Source organism: Cebidichthys violaceus, unplaced genomic scaffold (assembly GCF_023349555.1).
Source record: "Cebidichthys violaceus isolate CVI_PGR_0920_01 unplaced genomic scaffold, fCebVio1.0.p SCAF_1, whole genome shotgun sequence".
Taxonomy (NCBI): Eukaryota; Metazoa; Chordata; class Actinopteri; order Perciformes; family Stichaeidae; genus Cebidichthys; species Cebidichthys violaceus.
In genome coordinates, this window is record NW_027176262.1 from 23211518 (window position 1) to 23237313 (window position 25796).

Genomic DNA, 25796 nt, shown 5'->3' on the forward strand with positions numbered 1-25796 from the left:
AGGAGGAGGCCGCAACCCTTCTTTATTCTGTGTCAGTTTGAGAAACTGCTGTTGCAAAACGCACTGTGTCAAAACAATATAAGTTGAACAACAGCTAGATTCACACACAATGAAATCCATTTTCAGTAGTGTGTGTGTGTGTGTGTGTGTGTGTGTGTGTGTGTGTATTGGAGGATTTGTGAATTATTCTTCATTACCGCAGCGGCAGAGAAAATGCACCAAAAATACAAAACACTGCACCGCGTTTTGTATTAATCACAGGCGACTACCATCATATAACTGCCTGCAAATGAGGATGCATTACTTACATTTCTCTACAGCTGGAAAACTTGATCTACTTTGAGCCCTTCTGCCGGTAATGGCTTAAGTCGTGACACCCCCCGATTATCGATTAACGCATTCAAAACTGGGGGTTGAAACGATCAATGTTAAATTCAATTTAACAGCGTTAAAGCACCTTGGGCTTATTCCAATTGTTTTCCGACGTGTTGAGAGCAGCGCTCCATCACAACATAAATAATCCATTCGAATAACTGAAAAGATATGATATTATTATTTTTTATTTACTCTCCTCGTGTCACCACCCAGGTTAATGCCCACGGCACATCCCTTGATCTGACAACATCCTCAGGATAACTCCCATCCGTCATCATTAAAGAGCGCGGACACAGCCACTTTGTCAGAGTTTGCAGTCCGGTGGGGAAAAAGCCACGAAAGGGGCAGAAAATAGATCTCAGTGATGAACAAGAGATTATGATGGAGAGGTGAGCAAACGTTCCTCTCGTTCGCTGCCCACCTGTGCAGTGCAGCAAGACTTGCCATGTCGCGCGGCAGCAAATTGCTGTCTGATCCCAAAGACGAGGTGCGAACGGGACGTAATCCTCTCGGATCTTTGTCAACGGTGACGGCGACGTGCAGATCTCCCCTCTCGATTCTAAAGTCGTGCAAAAAAAAAAGAGGAAACTGTGTTTCCATTTAAGATCGAATAAATATGCTAATTTATGATCACAGTATGTATTTAAATACCGTATTGATAGGCTATGCATTTACGCTCCAAAGACACACGTTCTTAAACAGTCTGTGTCTGTAATATCAGATGATTAGCAGCTTTGTCCAGCCTGACTTGTTGTAATGTAAAAATGTGACTATGTTATTATATTTCCCGCTGTGACTTGAGAGCCTAACCCGACTGTTTCCTCCATTTTAGTTGGCACACCTCTGACGGAGTCGTCTCCAAAATTAGAAACCTTTTGTGAACGTGTTAACTCTCTACTTACAACCCCTCACATCTGGTTGTACATTCAAATTAAGTCTAAAAATGTTACATTTCCTCCATGAATTGTTTAATTTGAAAGATTTCAAGTGACAAAAAACTGCAGTTCTTCCTATGGACGCTTTAGGCTGGGCTCAAAAACGACCCCCTTAGACACCCCCCCCCCATGTAAAACGGCCAACTTTACAGCACAATACAAAAAAATTGGTTTTGGTCTTTATCGCTAATTTAACCCCGTTGATACCAGCTGTACGAGGGGTCATTCAAGAGTTAAAGGTAGGTATAATTGAGGGCGTGGCCACTTTGAGTGACAGGCGGGTGCCGTCTCAGGTCGCTAGGTTAAAGCTGTCTCCACTACTGCGTCCCCCAGTCCGCCTCAGACCCCTCTTTGCCCATTTTCGGATTAACCGGGAGCTAGGCGCTACAGACACCTATGGGTGACGTCACAGAGACCACGTCTCGACAAGCAATATTGTAAGCAATATATTGCTTGTTTTATGAATGTATTATGTAATTAGCGTTGTTTCTGTCACCACGCTTAAGACCAGCGTTTGCTCCAGAGTGTTTCTACATGGCTAAGGATGCCATCGACTAAATGCCAACTAATTAGCAAATCAATTAAATTGACGTTATTTGCATTGACCGTTCCCATTTTTCAGCTGTTGTGGCTACTGATTGCGTTTGTGCATTTGTCACATAGTTTTACGTTAAAGTCAGCGTGCTTCATTCAAAGCGATCTTCAGGTTGTTGTCACGGGGGGGCATCATGGCGCGGGAGGTGTCGTATTTTGCCGTTAGTCTTAGGTATTGTAGGAGAGAGACGAAGGCATGACAAAGAAAAAGACATTGTGTTCATCAGGGACAACACTCTTTGTTCAACATCAATACAATGTAAATGTGTCAGAATTAGGAAAGCAGACTAATTATCGTCTGCAGTCCCCGGGTATGTTGATGTTATACATTAAAAGAAACCAAAAATACTTTAAAGACAACTGGTAAAACAACATGAAAGCACATATAGGAGGATATAGCTAAAAACAGAACAGAAACGCACAAACACACAACAACCACTAAACCGTTCCAACAACATCACAGTATTAATAGACCGGTGTCTTTTCTGACTTACATGACAGTCACAATGATGATAGGAAAAGGAACTTGTTGTTTGCATCAGTGCTGTCAACAGCTATTCTGTCTCTGTTCTCTTTCCTGTCCAACAAGGCCAGTAATTTCAGCTCACTGCCAATCACATGGGAAGTTATGATCAGAACCGCGGAGGAATATAATACGTTGCCACACAAAGAGGAAGGTGTGGCGGCTTAAATACTGTGTGAAGCGTTCTCATTTTTTGGTTTTCCTTCACTTCTATACTTTAAGATATTATTTCCTTAGATGCAAAAAAAAAAAAAATGCAACATTCACGCTGTGAGTCCCGCTGAGGAATTGTGTCGGTGAGACTTAAGCGTCTCTGGAGACAGACGTAGTGGGACGTCCTGGGACGATGCAGGAAGATGAGAGTTGCCTGATTAAGAGCCCACTGAAATGCAGATTTCTGCTCTCTGATCCACCCTCAAAAATATTTTTTTTATTTTTCTAAAGGCCTCAGAAAGGCTGCATCGACTACAACCGCATGTCAGCGGTTTAATAGATCAAATAAAACACATTTTAAAACAGATGAAAATGTGGAGCGCAAGCATGACGGGGCCAGACGAAGCATAACGGAAATTCACGACAGACGTCATGTTCCCTTTGTTTGAAATAAACCTCTCCTGATTGTGCAGCACAACAAGAGGGGGCCATAAATTATTCAGGTTCTCCCCAATGGCCGCCCATTCACAGCCGCTCACTTGCGTCTGACTGGACGTATTCTCCTCCTGCTGTATTCCTCTGTGATCTGCCGGTTTTTAAAATGGCAGCAAAATACATGTGACCTCTGAGTAGGACTCCATACCTTCACTCTAATGCGTAATTTATTCATTACGCTCCGCCTGTATTGCAAAGCTCGTAATCGTAAATATTGTGGAATATCAAAATGAATGTGAAGGGGAAAGAGCACGGAGGATTATTGCAGCTATATGTAAATAACAAGATGAAATATGGCTCCTTCCTCATCACAGTGCAAGCACAACAAGCTAAGAGGCGAGGGAGAAGTAACAGAATGCAGTGGTCATAGATAATAACACCATTTGCTGTATTGTAGCCCATGAAGGACATCTCCAGACGGCACAGCACGCCATTTTTCAACGCTGCTGTTCCTTCATTCATGCTGATGGGGAGGTTTACGGGAAAAGGTGGTTGAATGCACCTCCTTACTGTTTCAATGCTCACATCTCTTCATCTATCTGTCCATACTGTTTGAGGGCTCGGTCAATTTTTGCAGACGTATGGTCGTGACATTGCAAAATGGCGTATGACAATAAATTCTCACCGGATGTCAGGTTGTCTCTGCAGATTGTGACACTCCCTGCAGATTTTAGGACGGTAAATGTTGGGGTTTACTCGAGCTATAATCATATCCTTGATACAATTTACGGTGGGGATTCTTTTTTCTTCACAAATAGCCATTCATTTAAAGCCGGTATTTACTTCTTTGTGAAGTAGTTTTTCAATATCAGTGGGGGAGTCCGCCCCCCCGTGCTGGAAATTGTCTTCGCACGCACGATTGACTCACCGGAAGACAATGCATGCATGAAATTCAGCCAGGCTATGCTCCCAGGAAGAACGGCAGCATCAGTCGATTCAGCAGGTGACCCAAAACGACATCTGTTTACGTTCAAGTGACAAAGCCCGCAAGCAGCTGTAGTAATTACAGGGATCAAAGGAGGAAGTACGTGAAGTTGTCACAGAGCAAGGAAGAGTGTGTGTGTGTGTGTGTGTGTGTGTGTGTGTGTGTGTGTGTGTGTGTGTGTGTGTGTGTGTGTGGAAGTCGGGCCTGGGTTCATGGGTCAACAAAACATCAGACTTTACCTCAGGAGACAGCTGTGTATTTTGAGTTTCCTTCACCAAAATCACGTTTTAAACCATGATGTTTCCAGAACTTTAACAAAATACTAAAAAATAATGAAGAACCCAGACGTTAACCATAGTGGAGCCTCTTGGGAGCTCAATGGTTGCGGCGCTTTATTGAGAAGAAGCCGCAGGTCACGCAGTATATCTGTCACTGCTGTTAGACTCGACTGCAATTATTCCTCTTCAAAACAAAAGACGACTGTCATTTCAGCATTTCAGCGGATCACTCTTAAATAATGCAGTGGAGTAATGGAACACGAAGGCCACCAGGCAGACTGCTGTTGTGCAGCATGAAATCAAACCACAGGTGCATGATGGGAAAAGTCCAATTATCGACTGACTTCGCTATTAAAACAATAAAGCAAGTTCTGACAAAGTTGCCGCACATCGAGTGTTTGCTGTAACCACCGGTGTCACATGTGAAATGCAATAAATCTCTTTTGAATTGCATCGCAAACATCTTTTTAAATACAAAATCGTCTTCAGTTAAATTCAGCCATTCTTTTTAAATCAGAATTGCAACATTATTGCCGTTGGAGAGAGACAGAAACTGAATCCCCCCTCCTACTATAACCCTAATTGTGTCGCAGTATAAGTAATTTAGTCAGTCACATATTCTGCATTTGACAGTTACTGCCGCTAAGTGTATACCGTTCAAAGGCAGACTGCGAGCTGGAGAATAGTTTTTTAATGTCCGTCGCCGATTTGATAGTTCTCTGAGCGCAAGCAGTCATCAGAGGACTTACAGACACAGATTGAGGCGAAGTCCACTCACTTCTAAGAGAGACGCCGCCCAAATGAACCGATCAATAACTCATCTAATCACTTTCCCACTTTGATTCTGTCTGTCGGAGGAATTCTTTCTCCTGAATCTAAAATGAGAAATAGTCACCCGCTTTTCTTTTTTTTTCATCTCTATTTGTGAAGATTTGAGCAGGATAATCAGTAAATATCGTCTCATGGTTAACATTGAAGTCTGAAATGACCTCAGGTCTACGTATTAATCAGCATTGTCTTTCCTAACAAATGATTTGTCTACAAAACTTGTCACTATGTTGTGATTGTAATTTCTTTGTCAGTCATTGGTCATTAGTCACACACCATTGCCCATATTCAGATGTGCATGCCGTCGTGGGGCGGGCTGCTTACAGAGCAGAACCGGGTTTCGGGCACGTGGGTGGCACTCCGATTAAATTCCCAGCCTGCGCTTGGTTCCCCTGTGTCCTCTCCTTTTGGTAAATAAATTGGAGTGAGGTGACCTTTCATCAGATATGCACAGCAAACGTGAGTGTTTAGGCTTTAAGAGCCAGACATGTTAGCTTCAATTAATCAAGTGAATACCACTACAGCAGGTGACACGTACAAGACGGTTCACCGCGCCATCCGCATATTCATATTCACACTCATCATCACTCCGAGGGCGTTACTTCCTGACTTTTTTTCCCCCAGCGGACGGTTTGGATCGCTGGGCTCCGTCTCACAGCCGCTCACTGTCTGCTGTACTCTGCGTCTACGTCTCTGCTAGCCTGCAGTATATCCTAGCTTCAAGAGGGGTACGGTTTTTAAAATGGATTTTTAGGGTCATATTTTCAAACTTTCAAGGTCTCCACCACTGACAAGAACATTAACTAAATAATACAAGAAAAGCTTGGACAAAAATACTATATAAACAGTCCGTCTTGCCTGGTTTTCCAGGCTTTTGAGACAAAGTTAGCAAACTCAGTATTGAACAATCTCTGCACTACAATATTTCAGGGCATATCATGGAAGGCAAAAAGAAAATGTAAGTCACTTCACTTCCCTCAAATCACACACGGATAAGAGAGATGACACATGAGTCAGGGCCAAACTACTGTTTGTTATGCCTACATCTCATTAATGTTGCTTTTAACAATTGTCTTTAAACTTGAAGAAAGCTTCGACTTAACTGAAGCTTCATGACAGCAAGGTTATACGGAAGAATCGCACGCAGAAATGTGTGTTCTATTAATTGAGTAGTCAACCGTCAACAATTTTGATAATAAAATAATTTAAGTAATTTATCAAGAAAAAAAAAACATCCTTTTATGTCAACTTTTTAAATGTGAGGATGTGCTGCTGTTCTCTGTTTTATATTCTTGTACTTCAATACTTTTGGGCTTTTTAGACTGTTGGACAAAACCACTTTTAAGACAGCTTTGGCTCTGTGCACTTCTGATCTGTATTTTACTAAACAAATACTCAGAAAGTTATGAAAAATGCACAAGTTAATTGATAATAGAAATACCATTATTTATATATCTTAAAAATATTTTTTGTGGTTTAGTTTGTGTGGAACACAAACTAAACCACAAATGGTAAATGTCCTGCATGTATACAGTTACCCTCACCTTTTCAAACACACACACACACACACACACACACACACACACACACACACACACACGCACCGATGGTGTGAGTGGAATCAATGCAAGTCGTTGAAGTAATCAGGAAGAGTCTATAAATGGCAAACTATAAAAAGGCATGAATTCTTTAAAAGGTCATAATAAAGTGAGTTATTATATACATTATGTCTGTCTGAAAAATGTATTTTGAGAGGTGTTTAAAAAGAAATACAACTCAAACTCTTCACTAAGTTTAACAGTCAAAGAACCTTGAAGGGGAAAAGGGAAAACAATGGAAGTTAGACCACAAAATCACAAAACTATGGGTAAAATGATTCTGGTTGGCCTGACATCAGACATCCAGCTGGTGTTAAGGGGATGAAAGTGAAATGAAATAAAAGCCTGGACAACTTTCTCAAGGTCAGAGGAGACCATATGTTATCAGTACGTTCACCTTCCTAGATATTAGAAAAGGATTTGAGTAAAATAAAACTGGAGAAGCATCCGACGCATATTATCAGCGATGTTAAAGGCCGGAACTAGTGAGTGCTCGCCGGGGGAAGAGAGCTATCCTGTTTGCAAATGCTGTGACTGCGTCGGATCATCCAAGAATATTACCACGCAGAGATAAGTGAGTCTGAGTGTGAAGATTTAAATACAGTGACACCAGTGTGGCCTTAAAAATAGAAGACATAGTCAAGAGTGGAAGGCAGTTCACTTAAATTAATTTGCTGTAATTTTACAGATTAATCATTGTGTTCCAGCGGTTTTTGAACATTTGGTGACAGAAAACGTCTTCTAAATATTTAAATCAGTCAGAACTTCAGTCTTTTGGTCTGGTTTTGGACTATTGATTGAAAGCACTTAATGCTAATAACGAGTTATTTAACCGTGGAAGGAGCTAATATCAATCCCTGGGGAAACACCACACATAGAAAATACAGTGAAGATGATGCACTACCCCCAGCAGCAGCAAAATGATCTATCAGCAATTTATGGTCTGAACCATCTGAAGGGCAGTAACTGTGACATAAACCCTTTTTCCGAGCCTTTCAAGCAGGATGACCTGGTCTGGAGTGTCAACTGCCTCACTGAGATCAGAAAGGGTTCAAACCGGGGCGATCGCCAGCACCAACGGCAACGAGCGCAGCTCAAAGAAAACCGCCTCTGTGCCTCGGAAACATCTTAGAACCCGATTCAAACTTCTCTGCACATTATGATTCACGGAAGGTAGCGGTTCAGGGAAACTTCTAAAACTCTGGAGAAATATACAGTTTGTTTGAAATATATAGATGATATGAATGTATCGTAATCAATGGCACACTGCACCTCTTGAGGTTTTGGAGAAGATTTAGTCGGGGCTATTAAATACTGGCTGACTGCAGCACAGCAAGATTGAGGAGCGCTCCAAAGTGACGTACATTTAAGACGGACATATTTTCTCGTTCCACTCTAAAATCTCTAAAGGCCCGACAGAGAGCGATTGACATTTCAGACTCTAAGCTCTGGATATTATTCATGAAATGCTGAGCATATTTGAAGAGGTCTATTTTAACATTTCATAGAGTCCCAGTATCTCACCAGAGGTGACTTGTTCCACCCCTCACAACTCTATATCTATTATAGATGGCTGGCTCAGGCAGGCCAGCAGTATACATATGTTTACAACTGTCAAATGCACCAGGAGGAGTCCTGGAAAAAATATCCATCTGAGCTGGATGGATCCCGAAGACCTTGTTGTAACTTTATCTCCCAAGTATATCAATAATACATACGGAGGTAAATGTGCCCGAGCGTATGGAATCAAAAGCATGGCAAAATTCAGTCGTTTCAAAATATGCACACTTATTTGTTACACTGTATTTTAAAGTTGGAGCAATTTTAGTTTTAATTATATAGTTCATTCAGAGTTTCATCAGTTTGAAAACGACGAACCTTGGATTTGTAAATGACGACATGCTGAATGCAGAGGATTAATAATGGGTTAACGGTAATATGAGGGCAGAGGTGACACAAATGGTCCTTCTATTTGCAAGTGGAGGACAGTCAACGCTCAGTTCCTTCCTTATCTGCCCAAAAAAAAGTTGACTGAAAGATGTTTCAGTCTAAAATGACATTTTCCTCAGGAAAAATACAGTTGATGCGTGGGGGTGAAACAGAATTTGAGATTACTGTGAAGTACATGAAAGTTGTCCTCCGGTTAAACTCTGTTTCGGTGCGAAAGCTCCCTTTGATTGTGTAGTTCAAGACCATGCAGAGCAGTGAGGTGTTATGGACTTTTCACTTTTAAGTACATAGCTTCAAATGGGATTAATAGTTGATGTCTTGAGGCTGGTGTTTCTCAGTATTTGTTTTAAGGGGCAGGGGAAGGGGGTTTTTTTTTCCACTTCTGAGACGTTCAGTGAGACTTTCTAGGAACCTCCAATAAGTTTTTTTTCCCCCTAAAGTTCTGTGTCATTTATTGAACAACTTCAAAAAAAAAAAAATGCTCATGTGTTAGTGAGGGTCTAAACAGGCACAAGAGACGGTGCAAATTAAGGGTTTGTAGACCTACATTTCAATGTCCATGACAAACTAACCAATTAGTGCTCTATAAGTAATTTTCCAAAAGGAGAAACATTTAATCTGTCTGGCACCAAAATGAGCAACATACATTAAACTAAGGTAAAGAGATAACAACATTAGCTGTAAATAGTTTCTCATTTTAATCTAGACTAAAAGTCTACTGCTCTGTAAGGCTTTACATCCTGAGCTACATCCTAACACCCTCCCGGTCACAATGCTAACACTCTGATGTATAATGTTGATCACCGGCCTAGTTAAGCATCCGAGGGTCAGCAACGTTATCACTATAAAGATAAGTGTGCCTGGCTTCTTCATTGAATTGTCAGGACACAGGTATCAAACAAGACAGATATATAAGTGACATGAAACAATGTGTCCCTGTTTAAACTACTGAGAACCTAATGACAAAAAAAACAAAGGTTATATGAAATGGTTTTCAGAAGCACAACTCAGCCTCTGCACCTGATGCGATTGAGCCGTCGCCGTGTTCACTTGTAGTCTTCTCGGTATATTTAATTTGCGGTATAAGAAAGCCAATAGGACACATGAAATCTTTTTTTTTTTTTTTTGGGGTGGGGTGTTGGGGTATTTAGCATCAGTGAAATGAGTTCCAGCTGAGGAGATCAGATAATCTGCATTTCATATAATATGTGACACATTGAGAACTGTCTTATATTAAACCTCTGCTCTCCATGTTCGGTCTCTTTACCCTGACTGTTGTCTTGACAGACAAATCCTGTTACAGTTGGCAATAAATTCAAGAAGGAAATGTGAATTAGAGAAGCCTGAGTATTTACCAGCCTGGAGAGAATAGGGATGTTTTCACGAGGGGAAGGAAAATGAAGAGCACTTGTTTTTTAACCTGTTTTGTTGGTGACTGCTGCACCACCACCTCCACAACCTGTCAAATTGACAGCTCTGGCGGCGCTTGGGCACAACTCAGACATTATTTGCAGATGGTAAATAAGGAAAAAATATCTGGCTAGCCAGCATGATTCATAGTTAGTCCCAGCTCTTGTTTACAGACAAGTTGTCACATTCATTTAGCAAATTACGCTCGTGCTTGGGGCTCAGTAAAATGGATTTGCCCTCCCACTTTATTGGGGGAAAGGGTATTCTGAAAAATAATAAAAGCTTTTTTTTTTCTTTCCTTAGCCTACAGATCTGTTGATACAGAATCCCTCCAAAATCATTGATCTCTACAAAGGTATTAAACCGCAAAAGCCCCAAATTTTTATTTTTCAGAATTCAGTTTATTGTAAAAAATTTCAACCAGCTAAAGGCAGCTCCATTACTCTCACATAACCCTGCTTAGAGGCTTTTATGTAACAGGATATGCTAATACTTGTCGTACTAAGCCCTTGTAATCTTCATGCTTGAATTTGTGAACAGAGGGCCACGTCTTTTCCACACGCTTTAAATACTGATGGCGTAATATAGCCATGTGGAAAAAGTCGCTTGAATTCCCCTGTGTGTTTAAATGATCGCAATGAGTATAATGCAGCAAGCTGTGATGCTGCAGCATCAATGTAAAAGTGCACTAAATATGACGGAATGCGTACTAAATCAACAGTTACGGATTAAGGTGAGATCCATATGTAAACCCCATCCTCTATAATACATTTTCCTGGAGACCATATGCTTATGTAGCAGTCAGTGAACCATGAAATCACTTGGTTTTCATGCAGCTGATTTGCATTCTCAGGTTAAAGCTCAATGGGGCAGGAGAAGTACTTGTTAAAACCTTCATTTAGTATATCAGATCTGTCTTTTCTTATTATGACCGCACGACATGATCAAAGTGTCACGATTACTGAAATGCTAATGGAATGAGACGAGCAGACGGCAATACCACCTTAAGCGCTCATAGGGCGATACGTATTTGTATTATTTACTCGTCATGCGCCGTTTGCAACATTTTGCTGCCGAGTTAATGAAAGTTAAATTTGAATATTCAACCAAGCGATACCAGAACATGGCACAGCAAATGTAATCTTTAGATGAATTATTGTTTTAGGTTATAATAAGAGTTGCTTGAGCAGTGGGGATCTTTCATACCGTTTGTATACATTTTATTCCAGTACGTGCGCTCACCGCCACATATGGATTCTGCTGCTGTTCAGCTTCCTAAGTCCCGCTGATGTGACATGAACACGATAAATTCCCGAAGATTTCCATAAGTTGGCACCATGTAGTCTAGCGATGGCGCCAAAACCTGTACACAGTGAGATTCATTTTTTTTTTTTTACAGACTTGCCAGTGGAAGGATTACGCTCGTAATTGGTAGAACCACGTTGTAAAACCGTCCTTTTGGGAATTAGGGAAATGTGAAATCTAATCCTAGTGATCAATTTGTTCTATGGGAAAATATAGCTTGATTACTTAATTAAAAACAGGGAGACACTGATTTATCTTCAACACAGGAGCGGGGAGGATGGTTCAACATACTGTGACGTAAAATAAAACTATCCCAACTCAAGTTCCACTTATTAGCTTTTTTCAGGTTTGCTCAGTTGTCATGGATACAAATCTGTTGGCATGTGAGCTTGTGCTTAAAAAGAGTACCTCACCATTTAGCATTGCGCCCCGATAGCATTGTTTTTTTTTTAAAGAATCAAAATCGATGCAGCAGAAGCAGTACTCCACATATTCTTCTTCTTTGTCAAAACCTGGCGCCTACATTACCCACGATGCAACTCAACCGCCCACAGTTGTGTCAGAGATTCGTTTTGTCAAAATTCTATTTACAAGATCAAGAATGAACTTTATGTTTCATTAATGAATTCGTCTCCTAAAGGGACAAATAACAAACTACTACTGCACTTTATAGTCTCGACGATGCTTTTGATTTTGTAGAATAAAAATGTCAGCAACACTCAAAAACTAAATTGTGTTTATTATTTATATTGGCTGCAATGTTAGATTAAATGATTCGTCCCTTGCCAGTTACTTTTGATACTAGAATGTTTGATATTTAATAAGCTATGACCTACTTCAAGGTTTTACACGTTTTTGGCTGATCATATTTCTAAAACATGTCCAGTCTTTTCCCAAAGTATATTAATGTAACTGGAGCCAAAATGATCTCAAAGACATTCCAGCGTGTGCTAAACAACAACATAATTAAGAGAATACTTCACTGACCTAGATATCCCTATTTCATGTTTCATGTGGCTGTAGCTCTTGGATGGCAAAGCTCTTTCATTATTTCCCTCTGTTGTACTTAAACTCGTCATGAAATTAATCTGCTACTAATTTGATAGTCGATTAGTTTTCCAGGGAGTTTTAGCCACGGCTGTATGGAAACGTTGATCAGTCGGTCCACCACTTTGGTCCAGATGGAAACATCTTGACAGCTGTAGGCTTGACATGAAATCTAGTGAAAAACATTCATGGTCCCCAAAGAAGAACCATGATGGTTACTTTTCATTTAATGACATGGAATGCTTTGGTTGGAATGCCATGAAATGTGATGCCTTTACATATGCATAGTCCCAACAGGATGAATTCTAATAATTTTGGTGAACCTTTGACAACAACTCAAAATTAAATTTGTTGTGCAATTTCTTTGGTTCATGACTAAATAGATCCAAAAAAAACTAATGACATTCCCTTCAGCATCAGCTGTGTTTCGTGTTTCGTGCTAATTAGCAAATGTTAGCATTGGTTAGGTGAACACTAAACATAATTAGCATCCGCATGTTAGCATTGGTCAGGTGAACGCTAAACATAATTAGCATCCGCATGTTAGCATTGGTCAGGTGAACACTAAACATAATTAGCATCCGCATGTTAGCATTGGTCAGGTGAACACTAAACATAATTAGCATCCGCATGTTAGCATTGGTTAGGTGAACACGAAACATAATTAGCATCCGCATGTTAGCATTGGTCAGGTGAACACTAAACATAATTAGCATCCGCATGTTAGCATTGGTTGTTTGCATGTTGACATTAGCATTTACATTAGCAAGTACAGCCTCACAGAGCTGCTAGCACGACTCTACACTTTTGTTCATTCATGTATGCCAAATAGAATAAAGTAAAGCATTTTATATTCATGTATTTTTAATATATTTTATTTTATTTATTTATTTATTTTCAGACATTAAAAGGTGTTCATTCATTGTTAAAAAAAGAAGAAAAAAAAAAGAAAACAATTGCCAGATTATTCTCAATTATTCTAAGGCATTGCAGAGGACCTCAACTTGTGTTCCACAACCCTTGTCTGATGGAGTCTAACCATAATGCAACGAGCCTAAATGATCACTTCTTCAGTTCAAGGCTTTCTGTTAGTAAACTTGCCCTTTAGCAGCGCCGAATTCAGTATTGATTGGCTGGGGACGTGGAGCGCACAAACACACACATGCACACCACACCATTCATCTTTGCTTGACCTCTAATGGCAAAAGGTTTGTAGCGCTAATAAAAAGCTAATTATTCAATCAAACTGCTCCTACAAGCAATTTTCCTTGAAACAGTTTCAGAGTCTCATTTCAAGTAAAGAGCTCGGCTGGGTTCGAGTCGGGCCGGCGCTATAGGAGCGCTCATTACAGTCTGAAGAAGTTTAGATTAGCGGAAATGGCTCATACAAAAACAGCTGCTCGTCCTTAATGATCACCTCACTTTTGGGGTTTTGTCCCCAGTTGACTCGGAGAATGTTGCACCCAGTGATTAAACTGGATATATTCGATGCATTTAAACACATTAAGGCTACACTTCGTGACATATTTTCAATATGTTCGCAGTTGCGGGGCATTGCCGTTCATGCACCCGTATTAGGTTGATGTAATTAGGCTTTGACTGTGGGAACACGGCTGCTGAAAAGCCATGAATACGTACAGCACTATGATTGATACCTTGCCATGTGATCCTGTGTGTAAAGCAGGCCATTAATCAAAGTGCTGACATGAGTTAGTAAATGACTGTAAAGCCTGGGGAACAGAGGAATGGTCTGGTGGCGTTCAGTTTCGTGGATCTGCTGAGGATGACTTTGACCTCATAGTTATGCCGGCTATCAGGCTACGCTACACCTCCGAACGGCAGCGCTGTTTCCTGAACGAGCGGCTCTGTCGGTCCACTGCTGAGTCATGATGACATTGAGAATGTCCTTTAATAAGTGTGTTGAAGCCGTGGCTGCTTTGCTGCTCGTCATAGCTGCAGCAAAGGAAAGGAGGTACTTGCTGAACGTTTTTATTCGAACCAAAACCTTTACTCAAGTCAGGCAATTTGAAAATAGTTAGCCTGTACCCAAAAATAAATATACGCAAAAACCTCCTCTGTGAAGGAATGCATTCCCCGTACTGCTGTGGTCCATCAAGTGATGTGTGTCCTTGCTTTCTTTGCCAGTAAGCTCAGGAAATGCCATCGCTTCTGTCGATATCTGGGGAATGGAGCACAAAGAAAGGCGACCATCCCCAATATGAATGCATTCACTCAAATCTATAATGGATTGAAGCTCCAGGGCTTGTTTTTGTCTGCTTAGATGGTCAGCAGGATCCGATGTAATGAGATGCCTGAAGGCTTTTACAGAGCTTTCTTTTGCCGAGCAGATATCTAAGAGGAAAAAAACAATCCTCCCCTCCTCTCTTTAAGCCAGTAGAAAGATAATTCTGACATTGTCTCTGGTTTTTAATTTGTAATCTTTTGTCCTGAGTTCACAACGCCTGTGAAATGGCAATTCTGTTTCATTCCAATCTTTAAATAAATCAATGTTGCTCTGACCTGCTTTTCCTGATACTTGCTGTGGGCATTTAAGGAAATATCCAAGAAGATCATGATATATATATAAGAATACATAGAAAGATATCTCACTTGCACATTATTAAAATAATATCCCTCTGCCTCTGCTATTCCCTCAACACGTGTTTCGTTATATATTGAAAGATAATACTTTCACTGCACGATCATGACTATTTAAGTCTGTTTTTAAGCCCATGAAATACACACCAACTATGTTGATTACGAAGTGCAGATTTCAAGGTTACGGCTGTTTTCTTTTGAACGAGAATGAATGTTTCTGGCCCTTCGTTGTCTTTTTTTTTAACGCCACACACATCTGTGTGGATCGACAGACAGAATATAACCACAGCGAGGTAAAAAAAAAAAAGAAAATGGAAGTCTCAGCCACTCCTGTGGTCATGCCAGAGTATTTTAAGTAACAAAGCTGGCAGCGCAGGAGGACGACTGTCTTTGTCTTGCCCACATAGGAAGGAATCACTGTGATGGATAATGACTTGACGGAGTATGTCCTTTGGCCAAAGTTGCCTGGCGCTGAGGAATTTGATTCTGTCTTTTCACTTCATATAAGGGCCCGGAGAGAAATAGAGAGAGAAATAGAGAGGTGAAAATCTTGTGGCTGCTGGAGGAAAATGGAGCAGGGAAGTGGATTGTTTGATACTGTGAAGGGTAGCCATGTTGGAGATTAAGTGAGACCGACTTGTCCTGGGCTGACACTGGACTTACCACACTGGGCCAGGTGATGATTTGATGCTTGGAAACGAAGATGGAAGCGAAACGAATCAGTTGTTAGACCATTGTGGACAGGTAAAGGGCTTTTCTTTTGTTCGATACAACCTCCATGCACCTCCCAGTGGTTGCTCAGTGTCACACTGTAGTCACTCCACTCACTGTCACATTGGCCGTCGGAGTGGGCCGCCGCCCCGCCGTACACACAAGTGGGAGCAGTTAATATGCATGGCATGATGGACTGTGGAATGATCGACTGTGAAATGTGTGACACCTACACTCTTACTTTATTTCTCTCCTTCATTTCTTAAACTCTGACATGACAGCGCCGACTGCGGCCCGAGATGAATTGAAAAAGATCGTAGTGACGTATCAAAAGGCAAAAGCTTGCGTCATGAATACTTCATCGACTGGATGAATAGCTGAAGGTGACAGGCCTAAAGCCCCTCCCTGAATACAAATTGATGTACAGTAGAGTTGGGAGAAGAACCCGAGTGGAGAATTCTGTTTTTTTTTTTTTTTTAATGCATGAAGGCTCTCTGCAGAGAAACGCAAGCAATATGGTAATCTCTCTTGGGTTGCGTGCTGCTGTACTGCAGGCAGAGCTGTGACATGTCATGTAGCTTGTTTTTGAATTTCAGGGACAAGTGAGAAACTGAAGGCCTGTGACCTTGGCCTCCCTCTTGAGAAGCCAAAATGAAAGCAACATTTTGCGGTAGAAATAGCTTCTTGAGTGAGTTACAAACACCCCCCCCCCCCGTTCTCATCCATCTTCATCAGATATGTGTGTGGCATCGACCTTATGTTAAAGCGTGCAGTAATTATTCGGATCCATTAATCACCTTATTTTCCCAGTCGCAAAATCTCATCACAAGCTGAAGATTCGCCCGTTCTTTGTTTTGCACAGATAAATTCCAAAGCTGTGTCAAAATATGATGAATTTTTCATTATGCTCCCCTTTACACTTTGTTCTCCTTTAGCTACAATGATGCAGTGAAATATTAATGACAGGACACACATTCATAGCCGCGGTATCTCCGAGTCTGTTTTTCTGATGCCTCTCCTGCTGCTTATGCTTCTTTCCTGTTGTTTCATAATCAGATCAGCGCTCATATCGCACCCAAAGCTGCCAAGTGGAAAAAGGAGCAAGCTCAGTCAATGAGATTAGAAATGTATGACTGCCTCTCTTGTGTGTTGAGGAATGTTGCCTCCTTCACTAGAATACTGACTAGAAGCAGATGATAAACATCCCAAAACGTGTTAAAACGACCCCGCGTCTGCTGGGGTTATGCAGTGGAGTTAACTAAGCCTCCTCAGCTATTCTAACAAAAAGACTCAACGCGTTTATCGTCCTCTAGGTGGTGTTTTCCCGTGACGCCAGTGGGAGTCGCTTGCCTCAGCTCTGACTCTCTGACCGCCATCTGATCGGGATGCTGATGTGAAACCTGCGATGGAGACCGGGGCTTGATATCTGGTGAGTTTGTCGCGTTTTCCAAGCCACTGCATATCGACACTGCGGCCGCTCCGCCCCTAGCTGGGACGGCTCTAATTAAACTAAAAAAATGTTGCGTTAGCAGTGGTGCATCAGCAGATTGAAGATGCAGTACTATGTGGATCACCGGTGGGGATTTGTTACAGAAAAGACTGAAACTACAGGTGCAGAGCAGAACTGGGTCAAATTCGCTTTTTTTTTTTTCTTTGTTTTACATAGTTTAACAAACACATGTGTGAAGTTTGTCAAATCAGAATCACCTTTTATTGACTAGATCTGTTTACAGACATGCTGTGCTCAGGCAAACACAAACATATTGCTGTTGTGCACAGGGAGGCAGCTGTGAGAATAGATACGTATACTGTGTACAAAAAGCAAATGTACAACAACATACAATTTCTGCAGGGTCACAAATAGTGTGTGTGGGAGTGTGCTGGAGAATAATTGCATGTGTAGTAAGTAACTTTATATGCATACAGTAGGTGTTTTATGGACAGTGAATACAGCCTCTGAGCTTTATTTTGACAAGAATGGATCATATGTAAATTTTTATAGCACAATATGCTTATAACACTGTCAAATATGCTACTTTTAAGTACATTACAGTACATTGTTTTGGTATTACAGGGTTGTTGCCTGACAGCACATGTCTAATTTAACTGTTCATGAGAGTGATGTCGTGTGGATAGAAACTGTGGTCTTTGCCTCAGGAATCAATCATCTGATCCACTTCCTCATTACATATATGGTTGTTGGTTGTAACATTTACATTACATACAGACGCAGGCGACTATCCCTGTTACAATTTGGCCACAACTTAGTACATATGACCGGATACACGCTCCGGTCATATACCAAGTTTCGACCGAGTCTTGTTTCAGCCTTAAGTATTGCTCACAGTCTTTCTCTCGCGGCTCACACAGGCTCTCCTCTATAAGGTAGGGGAACAAACATCAAGCCTGAAAGACAAAACGGAGCAAGTGCCTTAAGGCTGTGAGCAGTGGATCTGTGAGTGGTTACCCATTGCTTTGAGTCTATCGCCATTTTGATCGTCTCTTCTATTCTTTCAGCGAGATTTTGACAACTGGACTGTAAGTGTATATTATTCGGAGACATTTTAGTAAGACAATATAAGGAGGCTACAGTGATACTCTTCGATGAATAACCGCTGCCTAAACATGGACTAAAAGGCAAACCCCCACCCCTCAAGCGCCTCGTGATTTGACTAACTTTGCCAAGTATTTCAAATAATTTGACCCATGTGTGGCACAAAAAGGTTCTACCTGGAGTCGTAGTGTAATTGACTGCATCTCTAACCAACCTGAAACGGGCCGTAAAACACTCTTCAGAACGCTGCGGCAGTACATAAACGCAGTTTCACGTTTCAATCGTACATTATATAGCATGAAACTATTAATTAAAAACCCGGTACACGAGAGGATGGAGTTAATGATCTGCGCTGCGTCTTCAGAGGGCAGTCGGCCGAGAATAATTGTGGGCATCTGAAGTGCAGTAGGTACCTGTATCCCCTTAACATCTGGCTGGTGTACTCAAAGTAGGTTTGCATCCTGAAAATGTCATCGCATTACATCCAGGCACTGTATATCCGATGCAGCCTGCTGGCTGTAGCTGCACTTTGCTGAGGGCATAGTTTTGGGAAAAGGGGCTGGGTGATTCCCCTGGGGCCGTTCAGTAAGGAGCGGGGTTGGAGTTGACGTTATTTTACCTACCTCTGACCCACTGTGGTCACTGCCCCTGTGGTTTCTGCGGTCAGGGGGGACTCGCACAGTGCCGAGAACAAAGAAATATGATGGCTCCCACTTGTCCTCCTCCGGTTCAAAGGGAATGGCAGGGCAATGCTAATTAGCCAGCTTGTGTTACTGAATTGAACATAACTGCTGTTCCCTTCAGTGTTCCCCCTCCCCCTCATCGTACGCCTAACAAGCAGCGTCTACAACAGTCATGCACCCTGCATAACTCTGCATATTTTGTGCACCGTGAGACATCCTGCTCTCATGCTGTCCTAAAAAAGAAAATAATTCCCATAGTTAGATTAATCCGTTTTAGGAGAATTGAATTCACCCTTTCCTGTTAAGTGATTTGTATTGTGAAAGCGCAGCAGTTCTGGCCCATATGTATTCTGTCGACATCTTCTCCCAGCTGTTTTTTTTTTTTTTAAGAGTGTAGTTTAATCCTGACTGTCAAGTTTGAGGGCGATAAGAGGCGTAACAACAGGATTACCCACCAGTTCATCTCTGCACGTTCAAAATTATGGTACTACAACTGAGAAAATGGTGCTCATGTTTTTAATCGGGGATCGAGGGGAGAGTGAGGAGGAGGTCAAGTTATTATCCTCACATATTCAAGATTCCAGTGGCGGCGCTGTCCGCTGTCAGGTGTTCCGTGGTCCGCTCCTCTTGTCAAAGTAATCTGAGCCTTGCAGTCGGTGTTTCCTGGAATGCCAAGTATTGAAGGCGATGACAGGCGGTGTCGAGCAGCAGCTCAGAGTGTTTTCTTGAGGTGTAGGGCACACGCTACCGTGTTAAGATAACATCTCCCGCTTCTCCTTTCTGCAGCTCTAATCATCCCCAGAAATTAAGCTATACGCTCCGTGTCATCCGCATCTCCGAATAACGAGGGCCTTGTGAATTTGAAATGCCGTCGCTGAAGCTATTTCGAATGACAGTGGAGGAAAATACGGTAAAATCAAACGCACCTGCGTGCGTGCGAGCACTAGTCAGATACAATAGATGCGTAGCTCCAGGGGAGTTGTGCTCACCCTTTTTCTCTCTCTCTCTCTGTCAAATCTCTTTTTGTTAGTGCAGATGCACTCAGGGTTGGCAAACACATTGAAGGCTGAGTCACTTAAACAGCCTCGTCTTGACACACAGCTGACTCACAGTCTATTGATTTCTTTATACATCATATTCTTTCGTACTGTTTGTTGTTATGTAGCCTATGTATTCAGGCAGGGAGGGCGTTCTGTGAACTCCTCCGAGGCATGTATGTTTGTCTCGGAGCTACATCGCATGATTAAAAATGTAGACCCGTGTTTAATGGCACATGGAGGTGCAACCTTATTGCGTAATGCTCATTAGTTACCAGAAACACAGCTGAGTTTAAGAATCCACTTACATTAATAGCCGAGAATAGCACAATCAGTGTTTGTGAGCATAAACGAGCCTCTCTCTCTCTCTCTCTCTCTCTCTCTCTCCCGGAGTGGTAGAACAGCGAACCCTTCATCTGTGTTGTCATGCAAGTGTAAAGCCTGGAGCTCATTCATTCAAAATAAACGGTGCATTACATTTTTTTGATGCAACTTTTACTGCAGTGCTTGAATCCAAAGAGGCGAGCTCTTAACCTAAAAAGGTGTCCATGATCACTGGAAACGTTTCTGCTCTGCTTTTATAAATGTGTCATTTCATTCAGTGCTGCAGAGATCAGCAGGGCATCGCAAAGTGCAGAGCAGGACCAACTTTTCTATCTCGTTCCGGCATTTAGTGAGCTTCGAGGTAAAAGTTCAGCGACACAGACAGAAACTGAACCTATTTAGTAGAGTCAGTCTCTGAGGCAACCCAGACCCACAACACATCTCAACTAGGATCAAGTTGATCATGCTTTGTTGTGTGTATTGCATGAATATTGTATGGCTGATACATGTTCAGACACGCATTTACATTTTTGGTGTACTCACTGCAATTTATTCTGCATCATGTTTTAATTAGAGTATAAAAGCGTCCCTGTTAAGGTGCTATGATACATTTTCACTGAATACAGATATGATATTTTATGCAAATAGAAAATGATGTTTATTTAAAGGGCTATTTTGAGATATCTACCTGAACTCAAAGGAAAATCCTCTGCCACCCGTTGTGCAGAGACACGAGAAATGCACCTACTGCGCTCCCCTTGCTGCTCTTTCATCATAAATGTGAACGTCTAAACACCCTTCCTCAAGCCTCTGCCCCTTGGCTCGTGATCTAAAGCACTGACGTCCATCTGGGCATTGCTCGAAAACTTCGGCGCCGCGCAAGACCCCCTTTCCTTTCATATCACTTAACCAACGACAGCGTTTGGGAGAAGGCCGCATGATAGTGGCAGACGAGTTGCTGGTTATGAGCCACAGCTTCTCCATTGTCTAGCATGCAGGAGAAAGAGTGGGAGCCCCTAAAGAGGCCTGGCAGAGTCTTCTGCTTCCATCTGCCCGCATGCCTCGCCATGGAGCCCAGCTCGCACCACTTGAGATTATACTCACGTCCAAGCTGTTACTGTAATTTGCATTGGCTCATAGGCAGAGGAGAGTGAGGAGGAGGAGGAGGAGCTGCACATGAGGCAGGGATGTTGTAAGTGGTCCTGGCAGCACAATGAGCTTGCCCGGGTAAAGCATTATGTACAAGTAGCATTGGGAGAGCTATATTAAAGTGCAATAATGGCTTTGAGCAGGTTGCCCTGCTGTCCAAGATTATTGTTTGTGTTAGTGCATGAAGTAAATTATAGAAATGTATTGTTTGGAACGATCCCAGTCACATTTAGTATTGGTGTGATGTGTGGCATGGTTGCATTATTCTCAGTTCATTCTCCACCGTCTCCCGCAGCACGTCAAAATGATCAATCAGAATACATAAAACAAATTAAACATCTAAAGGCCGTACACTTTGTTACGCATTCCTCTAATTAGGAAGTGATATGTTCATTCGCTGTAATTCATTGAGATGAAAGGTCTCGCCACGCGCAAACACTGAGAAAATAAGCAACGCGAGAGAAGGCCGTGGCCGAGGATCAAACCAAAAGGCAAAGAACACCGCTGAGCTGCCCTCTCTGTTTCCCATCATGCATCAAGCCTGGGAAGTGAACGTACAAATGGCCTTTCAAACCCAAGGCAGCGGCTTTGTTTACAAACCTCTTTCTGAAGTGAACGCGGCAGCATTCAGTGCGGAAGGAGCACTCATTTGGGAAGAGTTGAGTGTGTAGAAGCTGCTTGATGTCAGATTTTTCAATTAAATTCACATTTCCTCTCAGTAAAAAGGAACAAAACCAAAACAGCACTTCCTGCTCAATCCAACTGAATGTTCTTTGATGTCCTCGATTTGTTCCTCACTTGACAGCTATTTGGTTCAGTGGCTAATTTATCAAATTTACTAATTAACTAGAGATTGAAAATAAAGAACAATTTCTGATGATACCACCTAAAACAAATGAACTAATTATTTTTGGTGGTAAAGTCACTACATGCAGCATTTAATGTTTCCTGTCCATTAACATCAGACAGTGCACTTATTTTGGTGAATAAACCTGAACTTTTTTTTGGTTATATTGTAGTTACAGTACATTTACAGTATTTCAAAGTTTAAAAACTGTACAATTGACATAGACTCAAGCTTAAGTATTATGAAGACGGGGATGGAGGTTCAAATGTCAGATTGTAAGACGTCAACAATTTCACACAGCAGTTCATCCTTTTTGTGTAACGCTGACTTTCCATTATAGAGAAAGTGAAATTACCAGGATTAACTTCGTGCATAGCTATGAAAAAAAATATATATATAGATAAAAAAAATAATTAGGTGACAGATTAGAGGAAGCTAAAAATGCCTTTTAGTCTCAAATAACAGGCCTGACAGGTTCGTGACTAGAGGCTCACAAAGTGTAGGATGAGCTTGTCTGCAGTCACATAATTACTAATTATACTGATATGTCATGCATTGACCTGATTTCCCTAGTAAAAAAAAGTAATTGGAGGCAGAAATAGCAAATAAGGAGCTCATTTACTCAGAAAATCATTCACGTCAAACACATTTAAACATGACTTCTGTTTGAACCTGGCAGGCATGGCTTGATGACTAAAAAAAAAGGAACTGGGTCATCATTGGATATTACTTTTTGTTTACACATTGAAAACAATTGATTGTTATCACAGCATCAGGTTATATGGAGCCATTTCTTTAGTTAAGTTCATTGGGAGTGCCGTCAGCAAACTTACAGAAAGGTTGGGTCAATTTTAAAATATTTAAACCACTAGTGGCCCCAAGAAGAAATGCTTCTCATAGTGAGTCACCATTTTGTTACTATATTATGATCGTGCTCAAGGACGCACGGAAATCGGCTCTGAAAATGATTCATTAGGAAGGAATTCAATATTTTTGGTTTGTTTATTAAGCTTGACAGATATATTGTGTTGGTGGAAACCACTGACTGAAAGCATAACTGTGTTTACAAAAAACAACAACTCTGCAGGGTTACTTTTACTTGAATCTAGTTAAAGGATCATTGTGGTTTATTTCAACTTGGCATATTTCCCATAAATATGGCTGTCGTGGCTCTACGGCTCATGCTAGCTTTGCACTCTCCAGCTCCGTTGTAGAGATTCATGGAAACGAGGACTCTCACAGGCAACATGCATCGGGGGAAGCTCTGCACGTCTGCCGCAACAACTTTGTAAATAAAGATGATTTTTTTTTTTTTTTGCATGAATCATTTCAAACACTTGTCTCTCAGTCTGACGGGAATTAAACACAGAAAGTAGAGCCCGGGAACGGCCGTCATTGGCTCATTGCATAGGGATCTACATCCAGACCTACTTGCTCATTGATTTGTTAACACGTATCACTGTCCGTTTAGTGTGTGTTCCTGTCGGAGAAACGAGATAAGAACTTGCCGTTTTCATTATCTTACGCTACTGCTGACCCACAGAGCTTCCAGTTGTGGCTAATTTCTCGGCAAATAGACCAAGATGCCACTTTGGATATTATTATTGTTTTACCTGAGGCTAATCATCTTAGTTGCCATTGTAATTTTGGATCATAGTGGGTTCTCTTCTTTTTTTTTTTGCAAATCTATCGCTAAACGTTTTGCATTACATTTTGTGATCACTTTTCTGTTCCAGTTCATTTTGAAAGGATGTCTCCAGGACAACAATTTTAATGAATCGTGAATTCAGACACTGTAGTTCCACAGCTGTGATCACTCTCATCTATTTCACAAGTCTCAGCATCTTTGCAACAAATATCTTCCTCCTCAGTAAGCGTAGAAGAGCAGTGACTACAGGAACAACACCAATTCCCCGCAGTACGTCTTTTGGAACGGCCATTGCATTTAGCTTTTTTGAGTTTCTTTAGAAGACTGTAAACCGCAGATAAAGTCAGCCTCACACATGTAAACAAACCCGCTTGGGCAGATTAATATGCTGGGTTATTGCTGGCCAGCCAGCAAGTTGCCCTAGATTTAGATCCCTCTGCAGTTAGCCATAAAGGACGCTGCAGGCGTCTACTTTCTGTATTTTAATGTTTATTTCAAAAACTGTAGGAGGCTTTTGTAGCTTGTCCCGAGATACATTTGAAAGCTTGTTTACCTGAATCTCTACAATAGAGATATGTGAGTGCAAAGTTAGCACGACCCGCAGAGCCTCAATAGTCTCATTTATGGGAAATAGGGCAGGTTGAATAAACAGGAATCGTCCTCTAAGGATTGCATTTAAAGAATATTAAAAAAAAACACCCTCAAAAAACAAGATCAGGATGATACAAAACATGAAAACGAACAAATGCACTTATGCAAAAGCGTCTTCAAAAGCAACAGTTTTACAAAATCTACTTGTGCACAGAACGTGTTTGTTTTTGCTTCTTTCTTAGCAGAGTCACAGTAAACAGAAAAGGGGCTGGTATGAAATAACAAGTTCTTATTGATAAAGTGATGTTGTTGAAAGCGGCTAGTGTTCACTTTAATTCACTTCATTCTCTTGGTACAAAGCCAACTGTAGATAAATCCACACCTGATGTGTATTTACTGCCCCGCTGCCACTGTGTATACAATGCAAGGTGCTATATTCGGCGCAGAAGACGGGATTAGTGAAGCTCAAATGCCCCCGTAGTGTATATATATGAATTTAATACCTACACCACTGTGCGTTTGACAAAAGTTCTGCCTAAACCTGCTTTGCACGAGCTTTCCCATGAAGTGTGTCAAATTTGAAGCTGCGCGGTCCATTATTTGTGTGCACTGAGTGAATCACATGCAGTCCTAGCCGCCTCGTTCGGCGCTTGTAGCACACACACACACACACACACACACACACACACACACACACACACACACACACTCATGAGCATTACGGTCTCCAGTGAATTTGGGCCACCGTCTTCTATATCAATTAGAGCTGTGTGAGTGTTTCATTATTGCGTCCAGTCCTTACTGTAGATGCATTCATGTGGATCCTGTTGGTAATAAATCTCAATTGTTGTGGTTAATTAAATTATATCATAGTCATAACGGAGAAGGTGCACACTGGGTATTTACTTTGTATTTGACTTAAGAAACCAAATGATGAATGGGGACAGGTGCATTTAGATGGGTCTGGTTGGAAAGCCACACAATGCGCTAGTTTAACAAGATTAGAGTCTACAGCCAAGCTAGTAACTTAGTCACAGATTTTGCAGGTGCTTGGCCATAAACCAAGGTACTGGACAAACTCAAACTGTGACCCGATGATGGCGCTAGAGGAAAAGTCGGAGGAACACCAAAGTAATTAGAATTCATCCTGAGGGCGACATGGATCTCTGTAGAAAATGTCACGACAATCCATCAAAGAGTTTTCACTTAAAACTACAAATGTCAGCCTCGTGGTGGTA

The 25796-nt window shown here is 41.5% G+C and overlaps 1 protein-coding gene across 2 annotated transcripts in view; it reads left to right on the forward strand.

Annotated features, from left to right (window-relative positions):
* Positions 1 to 25796, forward strand: part of lrfn1 (leucine rich repeat and fibronectin type III domain containing 1) — a 93298-nt gene that overhangs the window by 53706 nt on the left and 13796 nt on the right. For both annotated transcript variants that reach the window (XM_068715896.1, XM_068715905.1), the window contains one exon: positions 17039 to 17154. The gene's annotated coding sequence lies outside the window, so the exon portion shown is untranslated. The remainder of the gene's footprint in view (positions 1 to 17038; positions 17155 to 25796) is intronic.